The sequence below is a fragment of the Falco peregrinus genome, chromosome 2 (assembly GCF_023634155.1).
Source record: "Falco peregrinus isolate bFalPer1 chromosome 2, bFalPer1.pri, whole genome shotgun sequence".
Classification (NCBI taxonomy): Eukaryota; Metazoa; Chordata; class Aves; order Falconiformes; family Falconidae; genus Falco; species Falco peregrinus.
Window position 1 is genome coordinate 67,877,451 of NC_073722.1, and position 15,732 is coordinate 67,893,182.

Sequence of the window (15,732 nt, forward strand, 5' to 3'; positions counted from 1 at the left end):
AACCAGAGAGGCTGAAAGATACAGTGGCATGGCATCAGCTTAAAATGAACCAGTGCTTAGCCAGCCATTGTCAATACTTACTTAGAGTTGGTGTCTTTGTAATGATGACAGCCGTGTTTGTAGAAGGCTGGAAATGTTTCTGTATGTGAAGATGAAGTGTTTTTCCAATGGAGCAAGCATGTAAGTGCGCTGTATTTTTTTAGTGTAGGGAGACTCATTTTAGTGAAGAGAGATTGAGGTTAATATTAAAGTCTGACAGTTGTGGATTTCACTTTAGGACAGCCTTGCATAATTCCTTAGTTTGAATTCCAGGCTAAGCCACATCCTAAAGTGCTGTGGGAGGACTTTCTTTCAGTACATTCAATTAAGAAGCAACACACAAGCTGTTGGAGTGGCCAGTTAAAAAGAAGCATAAGCCTTTAAAACTGAACCACCAGCAATGAGTAAGAAATACAGCAAGACTGAAACCCTCACTTGTTTTTTTTTTAATTCTCTTAAAATTGATTTGCTGCTACAAGGTAATCTTTTGATGTATTCCAAATAATTCCAGTCCATTTTAGGATAATAGGGAGAAATTAATCTGTTTTCAATGTGTATTATAACAACTGGAACGCTCTGGAAACACTCTGGAAAAAGCTCTTTCATAGCACTTTTAAAGGAATGCACCTTAGAGGAAACATTGTGCTTAATGAATTACAGCAGGGAGGACTAAGTAAGAGTTCTCTGTTGTGACTGTATTCCTTTACAGGACTGCAAAGCTGGGGTAGAGCATCTCACTATTTGAGTTCTTCCACCTCTAAAACAGAATTGATGTAAATATATTAACCAAAGTGCGCCAAAGACTTACAGGTACAAAATATTCATAATTTTGAATAAAGTTACTGTCTTGAGGAGCAGAAGTTTTGTTCTCTCCAATGCATTCCAATAGTCTCCTTTTAAATTTTGGTTATCACCTCTCCATGCTCCGTTTTGGTCAGTAGTACAGGATGTGATCAGATGGAACCTGTTGAAGTATCATTGCTGGCAGTCACATGTTCATTTTCTGACCATACTGAAACAGGATGTTGTATAGTGCTCTTCTCTTAGGTTGTTGAATCATCATGTGTGAAAGTAGTTGAAAAAACATCGATTTGCAGCTGAAGTAACTTTTTGGGAACTGTTTTGAAGGATGTTTTTGTTCTAAAAGCAACCCAGTCAAGAAACATTTTCTTAATTGAACGTGTGGGCAATGCTAGCTCAGAGCACTTATGCAAAGATAGAAGTAGCTGCTTCCGCTATCACAATTTCTGCTATCCAAACACTATTTTACTCTTAACTGAAGGTAGGTGGAAGTAGCCTTTAACTGGAATTCTGATTGACAATAATCAGAACTGATATGTGCATATACGTTACTTCAGGCACATCAATAGTCTCACAGATTTTAACTGAAATCGGTAATTACTCTGGAATGAGAGAGCTGAGTTCGGCCTCATTTTTTTTGTTTTATTATTTGTTTGGGTTTTTTTCTTGTAACCTTGTGCATATCTGTTTATATGTGCAGCCATTATCATCTGCTTTAGCTTTGATATATATAGTTCTTTTCCATCGTAAAAAATATAATAATTTTTGTTTATTTACCATTCAGTTTATTCTTTACTTTTTCCAGTCTCTAAGCAAGAACATTATGTCTATTATCTACATCTACTTCTAGGAATACAGAATTAGTTTTGTAATATTGTAAGAGTTATGGCTGCACTTGGGGACAGTCTGAAAAGTAGAAATTATTAAATATATTTATCTTTATGGGAAAGTTACATATTCTCAGATCTCAATTCATCGGTCACAGACCTGCTGAGTATTGTTCTGAGAATTGTTGATTGTTTAGAATGATTAGATAAAGCTACTAAAAAAGTCTTAAGGAAGTCTTCAAAACCTCAGTTCTCAGTTCTGAGGGACAGAAAAAACCAGACCCAAATATACAGCTGGACCTTTATCTTAATTTCCTTACCAACATGACGGAATTCTGCATTATGCATGTTTTTTTCTTCTCATATACATTTTAATACTTGTGGAAGAGGTGATCCTTCAGTTCAGCTCAGACCGTTCTTTTAACTCTGAACTAGCTCTCCTGTTTCCCACTTTCCTGATGCTATTCTTAAAAAGTCTCTATTTACCTAACCCAAATGTTCCCCTCTTCCTTTTTTTTTTTTTTTTTTTTAAGCATTAATTAACATTTTTCATACCAATGTGTTTTTGTAAATTTCTTTGCTTGCAGTGGTATGAAAAAGTTGAAGATCCCTGTTTGGGTCGTAATGTGGAATAATCATAAAATCACGAAATATCTTGAGTTGGAAGAGACTCATAAGGATCACTGAGTACAACTCCCTGCTCTCTGCAGAACTAGCAAAAACTAAACCATATGATTAAGAGTGTCCAGATGCTTCTTGAGCTCTGACAGGCTTGACGTTGTGACCGCTCCCCCAGGGAGCCTGTTCTGGTGACTAACGACGGTCTCAGTGGAGAACCTTTTCCTAATGTCCAATCTGAATTTCCCCTGATGCAGCTTCATTCCCTTTCCTCGTGCCCTGTCTCTGGTCACCAGAGAGAGGATATCAGTACCTCCCCCTCCTCTTTGCTCCTTGAGGAAGTTGTAGACCTTGATGGGGTCACTCCTCACCCTTCTCTTCTCCAAGCTGAACAAACCAAGCGACCTCAGCAGCTCCTAGTAAGTCTTGCCCTTGACCTTTCACCACCCTGGTTGTCCTCCTCTGGATACACTCATAGTCTGATGTCCTTCTTCTATTAAGGTGGCCAAACCTGCACACAGTACTTGAGGTGGGGCTGTGCCAGTGCAGCGCAGAGTGGGATGATCACCTCCCTCAGTTGGCTAGCTATGTGGCGCTTGATGCACCCCAGGACATGGCTGGCCCTGTAGGCTGCCAGGGCACACTGACTCATATTCAACTTGCCATCAACCCAAACCCCCAGATCTCTTTCTGCAGGGCTGCTCTGCAGCTTCTTTTCCGCCAATTTGTATGTATAACGGGGATTACCCCATCCCAGGTGGAGAATCTGGCACTTGCTAAATTTCATATGGTTGGTGTTTGCCCAGCTCTCTGGTCTATCCAGATCTCTCGGTAAGGCCTCTCTGCCCTTGAAGGAGTCCATAGCTGCTCCTAGTTTAGTATTATTGGCAAACTTGTTTAATGTACATTTGATTCCTGTGTCCAGATAATTTGCAAAAACATTAAAGAGCACTGGCCCTAAAACTGAGCTGTAGGGAACACCCCTGGTGACTGGCTGTTGACCGACGTAACCCTATTTACTATCACTCTTTGAGCCTGACCTGTCAGCCGATTGCTCACCCAGTGTATTAGGGACTTGTCTAGCTTGTATGGTAGACATTTTGTCTGGAAGGATATTGTGAGAGACAGTATCAAAAGCTTTGCTAAAATGCCAAACCACCACATCTACAGGCTTTCCTTGGCCAATTAGATGGGTGACCTTGTCATGAAAGGGTATCAAGATGATTTAGCAGGACTTTCCCCTCATGCTGGCTGTGACCAATGACTATCTCTCAACTGTTTTTCAGTAACTCCCAGAATAATCTTCTCCATAATTTTACCAGGTACTGAAGTGAGACTGATAGGCCTGTAATTACCAGGGTCTTCCTTCTTACTGTTCTTGGAAACTGGGACATGCTAGTCGACTGGGACCTCTCTAGACTCCCAAGACGGGTAAAAAATAATGCAGAGAAGTCCCATGATGACATTGGCCAGCTCTGTCAGTATCCTGGGATGAATCCCATCAGGCCCTATAGATCCAGCACACCCAGCTGGAGCAGCAAGTTTCAAACAAGTTCAGCATTGACTGGGAGTTTATCATCCCCCCAGTCATAGTTTTCTAGTGCAGGGCTCCAGGGCCCATCATTGGTGTGGAAGACCAAGGCAAAGACATTAAACATCTCCTCTTTGACTACATCCCTATTTGTGAGGTAACTGACCTCATCAAGTAATGGACCGATGTTATCACTGATCCTCCTTTTGCTGTTAACGTATTTTAAAAAAAGCCTTTTTTGTTGTCCTTCACAGTGCTGGCATGCTTGAATGCTAGTTGAGCTTAAGCTGCACAAATTTTCTCCCTAAAGTGGCAATCAGCATCTCTGGGGTCCTCCCATGTCACCTGTACTTGCTTCCAATGTCCATACACTTTCCTTCTACCAGAACCCTGCTCAGCCAAGCTGGCCTTCTGCTCTACTTGCTTGACTCCTGACACTTTGGAATTGCTTGCTCCTGTGCTCTTAAGAGATGGCTCTTAAAAAGTAACCAGCATTCATGGATCCTGATACCTTCAAAAGCACATTCCCAGGGGACTTTGCTGACTAGCTCCTTCAGCAGCCCGAAATCTGCTCTCCCCATATGCAGGGTTGAAGTTTTGCTGGCAGTTTTTCTCCTATTGCCAGTGATTTGAATCTCGGGTACTTCATGGTCACTGTGACCATGACAGCCGCCAGTCACCACCCACAAGTCCTCCTGTTTACAAACAACAAATCTGGGAGGGCATCTTTCCTAGTCAGCTCCCTTAGTACCTGCACCAAGTATTTACCTTCAAACATTCTTCAGCAGTGTGCTAGCAGAGGGGAGAATACATTAGTCTGTTGCTAACTTCCATACTCAGAGGAAAATCCAGTTGTCAGAGACTGAGGTAAGTGAGGAGGAATATGCCATAGCAGGGACAAGGTGCCTGATTTGTTCATAAAGAGTCTTCCAAGATAGCCTAACAAAAAAGAATTAAGGATTGACACAACCTGAGGGAAAAAACAGTAAAATAGTCTTTTAACATTTTTTCTGTATGGCTTTTCTCTGCAGCATCTGGGAAAGGTTAGCTTGGGGTGGATTTTAGTATTCTGGAGGTTGTCTCGCACAGTACTTACTGCTCACTCAGTCTGAGCAGTGGATGACAGCAGGATATGTTGAAGTGTAAACTGCTGAAAGGGCTTCCCAAAGCTTAGCAAATACGTGATATCAAGAGGAAAAAAAGGTGACATGTCTGTGGGGTGTCTTCTACTGAAGATTTTGTAGATATCTGCTCATCCAAGATCTCCATATTTAATGGCTTGAGGGACAGGTTGGCTGGGGACTTGAGCAATGGTATGTAGTGGGGTAAGTGCCTCTTATTTCTGGGTTGCTTCCTACTGATGTGTATACGCAAGTAGTCATTGCACGCCCTCAGCTTCTCCTGAAAGATCACGAGCAGGGAGAATGCGTGGCCTGAACGCTGCCCTCCTGACAGAAGGTGTTATCCTGCTGCGTGGAGCTGACAGGGAAGGAATTTATAGGAAGACAGAGGCTAGTGTGAGCTAGTAGTAAGTTATTCCCTAAGAAAGGGAGTGATCATAACTCTTTCCTATTCTATATCACTCTCTTCTGGTCTGGTAGTAACACGACACAAGCAGAAGCCTGAAAACAGTGCATGTGCTGGCTTCCTCTGTGCTGCAGCAGTGTTCTTCAAAGCCCACAGGAGCCATCACACTCTGCATGTTATTTATCTCTATTGAAACAAGTTCAAGTGCCAAGACAAACGGGCTGTGGCAGAAGTTGACGTTGAAGTCCTAAAGCATAGGGATGGACTTGATTTATTCCAAAGGCTGTTATCATCCCTCCTTGCTTGATCGTGTTGCTGAGTTCTTTATCTCTCTTTTATTTCCTGCTTTGTGTAGAGCAGGAAGGACAACAGCTAGGGCCTGAACTCTGATCCCTCCTATAGACTGGTATTTTGCTAGAACTGGACTTGACTTATGGTCCCAGATGACTTTTTTTTTTTTTCCTGAGGCATGTAATTTCATTTCTATGCTCGGCTTAGTAGCCTAGTGACCACATATCCCTATTACATGTGTGTTTGTCTTGTGAAGTGTAGGGCTTCACAGGAAAAGATTGCTGGGGCACAACATTATTATGCTGTTAATAATCATACTTTGAGTTGAGCTGTAATCACTTAGTTACTAATAATAGCACTTGGATAGGGATAATGAAGCCAAAACTTTCTAACTCTTTGGGAAAATTCCTGCTGGTTCTAAAGAATGCTTGTTTTAAATGAAGACACATATCTCCTCAAACTGTCATCTGTCTTTCAGATGCCCAAGCATTCTCTCTCTTTGACTGCCTTCAGTGTTCTCTAGACTGTGTTACTGGACGTGGCCAAGAGGGTTACTCACATCTCTGTATTGCGCTGTGTTCAGACACACTAATCTTTTTGTTAGGCTGTGATTGGTCACCTCAGTCTAAACCCTGTGAAGCTGAGTAAAGTGTCTTGAGGAGGACTTTTTGTGACAGATAGTCAATAGTTTAAAGTCTGGGAGAAATCTATAGTGATCTGTGGGGGTCCTTTTCACAGCAAATGGACAGATGATATTCTCCACTTGAGGTTACACAAAGCATACAATAGCACCAGGACTTGCATCCACGTCAAATGAGATTGCATGGCTGCTTCATGATGGCAGCATACACCTTTCATAGACACAGCAAGGGGACATTTACTTGTTGCTACTTTCCTTTCATTTGCTTTGTGAGAATAAGACTGCTCTTTTGTGAAGTGAAATAGCATTCATAGTAAAACAATAGCTTCATAAATGATGCCATTATATACATATGTACCTTCTATAGAACTGGCCCCCATTTTCTTTCTGAAATGCAATCACAAGGAAGGCTAGAACCAGTAGTTCTGAATTCCGTTGATTGTTTTGGTAAAATACAATTAGTTTTTTTAATTGTGCTGTGAAATGATTGAACTGAATAAAAAGACAATTTTTTTTCCATAAAGAAAGTTAATTACATGCTCTTTGATTAGCAAAGAAAGTACATAACGTTAATTTTGCTGAGCATGCTGCAAAATAACTACTAATGTATTGACCAGCGGCAGGCGGCTTATGTTCATTTGCATTCTTTAAATAGGCTGCATTTTACCATTCAATTAATTTTCTTGTTCAGTTATGTACTAAATACCATCTTCTGATGTTGGCCTTTTTAGAGTCAAAAAATGCCTCTTGGTTTAATTATGAGGACAAAGGACCGATTTCTTATTCTGCTGTCAGCTAAGAACAGTTATAAAATAATGAGATGGAAGTTGGGAGTCTTTTTATCCCTACATGACATACTTAAACTTAGTATGGTTTGGGTTTTCTTTTCCTTTTCCTGAGTGGAACATCTCTTATTGTGGTCCATGACAATATCTTTTAGTGATAATATGTTAATATCACTTTTATTTTTCTGTTCGCTGTCTGCATCAGGAGTAAAAGTAAATACAAATCTTGCTGGTTGACTTGGTTGTCAACAGCTGAATATACTTAATGAAAACAGTGGTTTAAAACTTTTGCCCCAAAAGGTGAACTGTAGGATCAAAGTGTATTTAGTAGTGTCGTTAGCAATAAGTTGTCTTTCTAACCTGTTCTCACATGTAGTGTATTTTTCAGTAATAACTATTCCAAAGCCTGGAATTTAAGCTAGTGTATATGGCTGTATATTATAGATAATTTTTTTTGCTTCAAGACAATAACAGTGAACAGACTATCAGCAGAACTTCTGTTAAAAACCCCAAAAAACTAGCAAAAATCTTCTATCCTTGGAAGCTGTAGCATTCTTTTAAAAAAACTTGAACTTGAAAAATCTTACAGCCTTATTTCCCAAAAAAGTAATGGAAAACTGCAGAAAACTTTTCTTTGAAAAATACCTCTTTGGATTCTTTCTGAAGTAAAACTTTAAAAAAAAGTGCAAACAAACAAACCAAAATCAAGAGAGACCCCATTTTTACAAGACAGTTTTTCATTAAAAGTTTGATAAATGACTGAGCAAAACAGACTAGCTATAGGCAACGAAGTATCCTTCAGTGCTGTACAGCATTGCTGGACGCATGTGGTGTTACAGGATATCAAGGGAGAGGAGGAATAGAATGTTCAGAGTTTTGTTAGTGTTTTCTTTTAGCCTTTTTGCAGAAGTCATTGCCTGTTTAATCCAAGCATAGTCCCTTAAAGTGAGAGGAAGAACAGCTCCTTGGAGCTAACTTTGAAATTTCATGTTATTTCCATTAATATGGACTCAAAAGTGATTTTTTTCCTTTGGAGACTCATTCTCGTGTTACCTGATTTGGTAGAAATATTTTCACTTGACTTGAATGAGAACTAGATAAAGTTGCACTACTTCATATGATGAACTACCTCACAGGATTCTTGTGATACACCATAGCTATTAAAAAACATTGGCCTTTATTCACAGGATATACCTAGCTGATGAATCCAGCTTTCAGGTTTTACATATTTAATGGTTGTTGGTGGAGGGCTACTCATACTGAAATACTTTATTTTCAACGGTTACCAATCTGTTTTGCACAGTATACAAGATCTAGGTTGTTACTGGGCTGGATTTCCAGTGCTTTGCGCTTATTCTAAACCCCTTATACTACTACATTAAACAGCTTAAAATAGCTCAGTGTGTTCTTCCTGATGGATCTGTGGTACTTTATCCCTACTACGCTTTTTAGACTGACCTCGAATTTGAATTAGAAACTGTATTTGTTTAAGTCAATTATAGTTAAGATATATGGAGAAAAGGTGACTTTGAAAAAGTGAATTTATGTTTTCCATACATGTGTTTTGTTTGCAAATGAGGGTGTGTTTTTCTTTCTATTTGGCAGCGTTGCAACCCATGCTAAGTGAAAAACAAAGCTGCATTCAGTGTAAAGCTCCCTTCTCCCTGCCTCCCACCAGGAATCACTGTCAATAATAAACCTTTTGAGGTAGTGCTTCTAATGAATCAGGAGGCAGAACAGGCCATTTGCACTTCTGTTGTTTATTTGGTTTCTAGGGAGATTCTTCTTTGCATGTAGAGATGGCTGTTGAGATGTAAGGATATATAGGCCGGAAAGAAAGCCTTGGTTAATAAGGTGAGACATTTCTAAGTTACTTTCTTCTTGCCCATTAAAATAATGATTGGAATGCATTTTCTAGAAACAAGGTGCCAGTTCCCCAAACAGATGTATATTGCTGTTGGCTGGATGTGTTAATAGGATAGGTATTACATATATATGAGGTGTTAGGTCCTTAGCTACTTATTTGCATGTGCAGCTATACAGATGTATTAGGGCACTCCTGTCCATGCATATGCTTATAGCTCTTCTGGTTGTTTTTTTTTTCTGAATTTTTGCCTTTAAGAATTTAGATTAGCACTTTACATCTCCATTTGTTACATCCAAATGTACAGATTTCCCCTGCCTTCCATTAGCCTTGAAGCATTGCGGGGGGGGAAAGCCTTATTCATGTAACAAGTGTAGCTTGGATCGAATCTCATCTATTGTTGGTGTCAATCAAAGTTGGCTTTCTCTGCTTAAGTAAATCAAAATTTACCAGGTTGGGTTTGCCCGATCCTTTATTGTCCCACTAGATTGGTCAACAACTTCCTAACACCTAGGTTTGTAACTTCATGTTTTATCAGAGTTTCTGATGTACTTTTTCTGGAGATCTGATGGGTTCTCATAGGCAAATGATGACAAGTTGTCTTGGTTTTGGCTGGGAGAGAGTTAATTTTCTTCCTAGTGGCTGGTACAGTGCTGTGTTTTGGATTTAGTATGAAAATAATGTTGATAACACACCGATGTTTTAGTTGCTATGTAGTGCTTACGCAAGTTGAGGACTCTTCAGTTGCCCATGCTCAGTCAGTGAGGAGGTGCACAAGAAGCCGGGAGGGAGCAGAGCCAGGACAGCTGACCCAAACTGGCCAAAGGGATATTCCATACCACAGAATGTCACGCTTAGTGTACATACTGAGGGGACCTGGCGGGTGCTGCCAGTCACTGCTCAGGGACTGTCTGGGCATCGGTCAGTGGGTGGTGAGCAGTTGTGTGTGCACCACTTGTTTTTCCCCTTGGGTTTTTTTATTCCTCTCTCTCCCTTTCTCTTCATTACAAGTGTTATTCTTGTTGTTGCTATTATTTTTTACTCTTGTTTCAATTATTAAACTGCTCTTATCTCGATCCATGGATTTTACCTTTTTCTGATTATCCTCCCTATCCCACCATGGGGGAGTGGGGTGGGAGGGAATGAGCGAGCAGCTGCATGGTACTTAATGGCTGGATGGGGTTAAACCATGACACGAGTAAACAACTTTTTATTTTATGGTAATATTTTAGATATTTACAGTTACTTAAAAGTTAGTAAAAGAAGTTATTTAGGATAAAATTTGTTCTCTTTAAGTTAATAGGACTTTTAAAACTGCATCTTTTCCACATGTTGCTTATTTTCATGAATTATTGTTTGCCCATAGAACAGTACCAAAAATAGAAGAGCACACCCTGTTCTTAAAGCAAACTCTTTTTTTTCTTTTTCCCTCCCCTCTATGTACCATATTATTACCAGAATAATTTATGCCATGATATGCTGCTTTAACTCATCTACGCATTCTTTTTAGCTGTCTAGCGGTGCTTTCATTGTTGCTTTAACAGGTAAGCTAGTGAGAAGCATTTTAATTGCACACCTAACAATTGAAACTGAAAGGCATTTTGTTGTTCAGTCTTGCTTCCACTGCTGCTTTCTGTATGTTTCAGTTTCTGGAACAACCTGGGAGGATCTGCAAATCTATTTGAGGACAGAACTAGAATTCAGGTGTCTCAAAATTGAAAGGTTTACATGAATCCTGAAGTGGACAAATAATCTGAAAAAAAAAAAAAAAAGTGTGCAGTTGAGTAAGGCTGAGTACAAAATACTTGGGATGTAAGTAAGATTGCTGTACAGACATTGATAAAGCAGCTATTCTGAAGAACTTTCTGGGGTTTATAGTCAATTACAAGCTGAGCGTAAGTGTTATGCTCTTATGACAAATGACAAATAGCGTGGGTATATCGAAACAGGTTATCTGTATGAAATAGCTTCTGCACTCTGAATTGGTAAGGTGTCACTTGCAGAATTTTGTCCAGCTCTGGGAAGCATTTAAACACAAACATGGCTCAGATGAGGAGATTCCAGAGCACAGCTGCAACAGCCATCAGAAGAAAGCCTGTAGGTACAAGGGAGTTTGAGAACTGGAGTGGTTTAGATTAGAAAGAACAGAGGGGAGGAGTGAGTTTTCAAGACCTAAAAGTCAAGTTGGGGGGTGTGTTGGGGGGGTGGAGAAAGAAGGTAGAGCAAGCTGTGTGTTTGTTTCTCATCTTCTCTACAGAAGACAATGCAAGCAGTGGAACCTGTTCTATTTGATGGTTATAGCATCTCCATTACAAGATGTTTTTTAAGAAGAGACCTGTAAATACGTAAGGAGTGATATTGATAACTTTTGCCCTTACTTTATGGAAGGTGTCTAGATGATCTCTGGAAATTCTAGTGTTGCTTCTCAGTTGCTCAAATGTTAAACATCCTGCAAGTTAAATATTGATTCATTGCTTGTGGCAGGTATCATTGCTCCATCAATACCCTTCATAGATATGACTTTTTAGAATCCCAGGATTTGTTCGCTGTCATCTTTACACTTGAATTCAATTTAAAAGATAAGACTGCCTGTAGGTATAGGTGTAACATTGATATCAGAAATGTATAACTGCCAAGATTGGAAAGGAGAAACGTAGCTCAAAAGCCAGGGCTAAGGGGTACTGTTCGTGTATAACAGAAATGTTCTGAGGAGCTAAGAGATTGGCAGTACTTTCTTTTCCAGTTTTCGGTTGTTGCATAGTATGGTAGTACTGAAATATTGCAGTCAGATGATTTTATTTCTAGAAATTCATAGATTCTAAAGTTAGAGTGATTTTCTAAATTGCCAAGATAAAACTTAAAAAAATAAACTTCACTGCTAACACTATTTAGGGGAGAGCGGAGTGCTTTTTGGATGATTATTTGTTGTAGTAGCATAGTGACTAAATTTTTGTAGACCTGCTTGCCAGTGTTTGATTTCTTTCTATTTAGCATGTATATGGATTTTTTTGGTAAGAATTTTTCCTTCAGTTTCAGTGAGGCTGTGTGTATCTTTGGTGATCTTTTTACATGCAAGTCAAGCGATTACAGCTCTAGTAAGTACTTGGTTGGTAGACTGTGAAATAAAAAAAGCAAACATGCCACAGGAGATACCAGAGTGAGTTAAGTTTCATAGTGCTTTTTTTTGGTGTGTTTATGTGTGCTGTTGCAGACGCAATATGTTATGGTAGTATTTGGAGAAACTGTGAAATTGTGTGGTTGTTTTCTTTTCTTTGGGCATGGTACTGAAATTGTGATCACTGGTACAGTAGATGCAGTTCTGTTTCAAAAATAAACAGTAAAACATATTAATAAGAGCTAGGATAGAATATACCTCTCTAAATCCTCAGTACTTCTGAAATTGTTAGGAAATCTGTTAAGGTAACACTTGGAAAATCTGTCTTTTTGCATTATGTATAGAACTTGGCGTGGGTCTGTTTGCTGTATTTCTTGATTCTCCTTTTACACAAACCTCCTTTACCTGTTTTATTCTTCACAAATTAATTTACTGGGAATTCTCCTGCAAGATTTAACAGAATCAGTCTGATGTGTTTTTCTTCATTTCTCCCCATGTCTTCCTTAAACCTTTAAGAAGTTGGCATGGCTAGCTAAATGCTGGAATGGTAGATGAATGCTCCTTAGGTTCAGAAAAACCAGGGGCCTCACAGTGAAGGGAGCCTCCTTTGCTTTGAGTCACAGTTTGATCAAGCTTGGTGCTTTCTGTGCTCCTTATGAAAAGAGGTTGCAGTCAAAACCATAGTACTGTTGGCATCATTTCTGTATATATGAGGTGGCAGCAGTGATTAAGCAAACATGACTTTAAAGCGTGGCTGAATTCTAAAAAATGACTTGTAAAATTAACACCTTCACTAACTGTCTGTTCCGTATGTGTATGAAGACATGAAGTATAATTGACTTAAGTGACAAAAAATATCATTATTCCTAGTCCTGTCATCAGCAGGGTAAACTGCTCCTTAGGCATCATCAGAATTGTTGCATGACTTACAAGGCTAATCATTCTCACCCATGCTAACCCCCGTAAGCTCATGTTGCAGAGGTCTTTGCCAACAAAATGACTGATATGTTTTGACTCTCACAAGCTTTATGGAAATGGTGTGCATGAAAATAAGAATGATCTTGCTTGATGTTGTGGGTTTTCTTTTTAAATAGGTTATAGACTGATTTTATTTTTTTTTCTTTCTTTCATAAGAACAACTGTAGATTTACTGCTATATCTTTTGGCCAGTAGCAGATCTGCAGAAAAAACATAGAATGGGTACGAATACATCTCTGCATAAATCAAGAAACATAAACCTGAAAATATCACTGTCGGATGTGAACACACAGTAATTTTTCACTTAAACATGCTTGCAGCCTCCGGTAATTTGCTTCTTGGAGTGGTGTTCAGGTACTGATTGTTTTCTGTGGTGGGCACATATAGTTTACCATCTAAACTGGTATCCAAAATTACACTTTAAAATTACTTTCTCCTGAAATAAGCTGTACAGAGGCAGTTGATGACTGCCAGCACATGGGGTAATATTTGTGAGAAACGGTACTTACACTGCTGCCGCAAACTCTAGGGATCAGGATATCCCTATAACCCCCATAAAGACCATTATGTGCACATATAGAATGAAGCACTAAGACCAGTGTCTTAACAACAGTCACGTTTCAAACCTGGGAAATATATTGAGGGATTTCATTGACTATCTGCAGTTTGAAAGCTAGATGCCGATTTTGTAGATTAGCCTTTCTATTTTGAGAGTTGTTATCAGAACGACAGCAAGTTCTTAATGAAGTTTGAGCTTTGTTGCTGCTAATGATTATGCCATTGTTATTTATATCTGTAAATGAAGGTTTTAAAGATGAAAAGAAATGAAGCTTCAGAGGCAGCTTTTGGGACTCCATCCTCAGAGGAGTAAATTCAAGATGGTGGGCGGGTCCTTGCAGGACCCTGCTGTTCCTCTCATGGGTTTGGTTTGCTTTTCAAAGGAGACAACTGTATAAATTACACTAATTAATAAGAGGAACTGTATTCCCACTAGTTTCTCTGAATTAAAGCCCTACATGATAACCTTGGACAAAAGAAATGCTGTAAATGTTTTTATTACAAGTATTATTTTGTACACGCACAGATTTTATGGGGATCTCTTTACGTCTCTGTTTCTCTTAAGAGCAAGATTAACATTTCTGCAAAAGAAGGTCTCCATTTGGCCTCATTATGTTTGCTTTTTGGCCTTTGCACCCCTGTGGTGGTGGGAAACTTGTCTGTAGTCTTTGGGGGATTTGTTAGTGTGAAGGGGAAAAGAGGAAATGTCTTTGTGATCTAGATTCATTCAAATGGGGGGATGGCTATTTCTCTTTTATGAAAGTGCAAAGGTGCATAAAAATTGTGTGAATATGTCAGTTAGGGGGCTGTTTCTTGTAACCAGTGGATTATAGCCTATCCTTAACATTTAAGCAATTTAACTTTTTAAATAAGTGATATAAAAGCGTATCTTAGAACAATCCTTGTTATTTTATAGGGCCTTAGAAATGTGAGTCTAAAATAAGAAACATCTTATGTTGTAACAGTATGGAAAAGGTAAGTAATGATTTTCATTAAATTAATTTGAGAGGGTTTTGTAACTGTCATCAGTCTTTGGGTGTTTCTTTTTTCCTTTTTATAAAGAGCAGAATGTTGATGATAGTGAGTTTTAAAGAATGATTCAGCTACTTGATCATTTAAAAGTGGAGGAGTTTCTCATGTAGTACCTATGCATTGCCAAGGAAACTTTTACGTCATTAGTAACTCTTTGGGTTAGGCAATCTTGTTACTTTAAATAAAATCTTTACTGTTTCCCAAGACCTGGACGATTCTACATTGTTAAAAGAACCCTAAAGATGTTATAGTAATATTGTGCAACAGTTGGCAGCTGTTGACTGGAAAGTTTGCTCATTTCAGTGTATAGTCTGTTAAAAAAACCCTAAACCCAAAACCCACACCAAAAAACCTACCCCATGCAAAAACACGATCACAAAACCACCATCACAAAAACATATCATGAAATACTTGCAAATAAAACAAGTCATGACACTAAACGATCTTCTAATTTTGGTAAGCATAATTGGCAATAAGCTGCTAAGAGGAGGAACTTTGAAAGAACAGTCCTAACTGCTTACAAGGGTAGGAGTATGGTCTTAGTAGAGAGATTCCACATACGGTACTGAATTGTGTTACCATTCCAAATTCAGTTTACATTACTAGAAAAGTCTTAAGGTGATATTTACTATATGGAACAGATTACAATAGTGATCAACAAGTTATATATAAGTATAGTCTTAGGTATAATGTGTTTATTCCTCTCAGTATTACTATATTGCTTAGGGACTTTGCTGGGATCAAGATTTTGTTGCCCCAAGTATTGTATAAACAAAAGGGGGAAGGGGGAGGCAGTCTTTACTCCTGACACTTTACAATTTAAGCGTGAGGTAACAGGAAAAGGTAAGTTCAGTACAAGCTCTTGGGGAGAATATGTAAACAGTGTGGCAATATTGGTCAGGCAATCATTGATCAAATTGGCACCATAAGAGTTATGAAGTTGTTTTATTTGATTACCTTGTCTTGTAGCAGGAAACCAGAGGGTTTATCCTTTTAAGTAGGACTTGAAGAAAAATAATAAGGAAGCTTTGCAGATCTTTGAAAATGTCCTGCAAAATGGGAAGGGCAGGATGGGGAAAGCTTTTTGGAAAGGTACTGCTTGAAAATTAGAAAAAACAAAAGTGGG

General features: G+C 38.9%; 1 protein-coding gene across 1 annotated transcript in view; it reads left to right on the forward strand.

Moving 5' to 3' along the window:
* Nucleotides 1-15,732, forward strand: part of COL25A1 (collagen type XXV alpha 1 chain) — a 324,158-nt gene that overhangs the window by 11,529 nt on the left and 296,897 nt on the right. The window lies entirely within an intron of this gene.